At 56.5% G+C, this 1,614-nt stretch overlaps 1 protein-coding gene across 2 annotated transcripts in view; it reads left to right on the top strand.

The window, feature by feature from the left end:
* Nucleotides 1-1,614, top strand: part of RUNX1 (runt related transcription factor 1) — a 229,481-nt gene that overhangs the window by 134,900 nt on the left and 92,967 nt on the right. The gene's annotated exons all lie outside the window — the stretch shown is intronic.

The following is a 1,614-nucleotide window of genomic DNA, read 5'->3' as shown; positions in this document are numbered from 1 at the left end:
CGGCTCCCGGGCCAATTCCAGGAGCCCCTGGCCGGGCTTATCCCGGAAAGGGCTGTGATTGGCCGGCGCCCTCCCCGTATGCAAAGGAGCCGAGGGAATGACATTCCTGCGCTCTCTTACTGTAACAGGCGCGCGCTTCCAGGCAGCCCCATTCATAGCGCCGCGAGCCGCGGGAGGAGGCGGGCCCGGCTCCCGGAGCAGCGGGGCCAAACAAACAGCGCCTCAGCAGCAGGGCGGAAAGCCGCCGAGCCCGTAGGGTGTGGGCAGCCTCCAGGAAGCGCTCCGCTCCCTTCCCGACACCACGCGAAGGACTCCGCAGCTTTCGCTCGCTTTGGAAATGTGCTGCTGCTGCTTTTTATTATGGTCATGATTATTCCGAAATGAGTGATCGCCTCGATCGGAGATTTTAACTTCTACCGAGCTGAGAACTTCTTTTTTTTTTCTTTTTTTTTCCCCTCCTCTCTCTGGTTTTCTTTTTCCCTCCCCCTCTCCGCCTGCGTGGGGGAGGGAGGGGGCCTGTGGCTCTGCTCTTAGCACTTGGAGGAAGGGAAGCTCGCCGTCCCGTGCAAGTAGGCAGTTAGGGGTGATTTGTGTTTTGCTTTTTTTTTTTTTTTTTTTTTTTTAACTTTGCTTGCATTGATCTACTTGAGCTGAAGCGGGGGGAAAAAGGAGAAAAGGAAACAAAAAAGAAAGAAAGAAAGAAAGAAAGAAAGAAAGAAAGAAAGAAAGAAAGAAAGAAAGAAAAAGAAAAAATCTTGAGTTCCACCTGCTGGGGTTAAAAGATTGTTGAGCAGCCGGGTCCTGGGGCCGAAATAGAGGAAGATTGCCTCTGAAAGGAAGAAAGAAAGAGGCAGTGACTCACGAAAGTAGCTGCAGACTAGACTCTTGGTTGAACTTCTGAACAGTGCGTGTCTGTGCGCGTGTCTAGGAGGGAGCGCGGGAGCTCTCTCACGCACCAAACCACAGGGAGAACCGCAACATCCCCGCGTCCCCCCAAACCAGCCGTCAGCTGTGGACCTCTTAGCCTCAGATCCGCCGCGGTCTTTCTAAGATTTACGAGAGACATCACACCAAAAGCGCTCGCCCTTTCTCTCTCTCTTGCTTTTCTTCCTCTTTTTCTCTTCCTTTTTTTTTTTTCTCTCTCTTAGCCTCTCTTTCTTTCCTTCCTTGCCTCTCTCTCTCTCTGCACACACACGTGTATAAGTGTCTACTTCCACCCTCCCCGCGGCGCCCGGAGAGGACCGGGCCAAGTGGCCGAGAGCTGCTGCCATGCGCGCACCCCCCGAGCACCGCGCCTCCAACTACTGACGCTGATTTTTCAAGGCTCCTTAGGAGAACCCCCCCCCCAAATCAACCAAGCCAAGCCGCCTCGTGTCTCAGAGAACATGACTGGATTTGTGCTGTGCTTAACTTCTCCGCGGAGCCCGCGGCCCCAGTTTGCTGAAGTGCCGCATAGCTGGGCGCGCGTGTGACTGGCCCCGTGTGTCCGTGCCCCCCCCTCCCCCGTGCCCCCGCGTGGAAGACGCTCGGGACTGACTGTAGGGACGAGGCACCTGGAGGAGCCGCGGGCCGCTGGGATCGGCTCCCGCGCCCGCGGCTGCGGCAGGTCCCCCG

The sequence above is a fragment of the Alligator sinensis genome, unplaced genomic scaffold (genome assembly GCF_000455745.1).
Source record: "Alligator sinensis unplaced genomic scaffold, ASM45574v1 scaffold966_1, whole genome shotgun sequence".
In the NCBI taxonomy this organism is placed as follows: Eukaryota; Metazoa; Chordata; order Crocodylia; family Alligatoridae; genus Alligator; species Alligator sinensis.
Note: the sequence above shows the minus strand (reverse complement) of the source record. Positions and strands in the feature narration are given on the sequence as shown.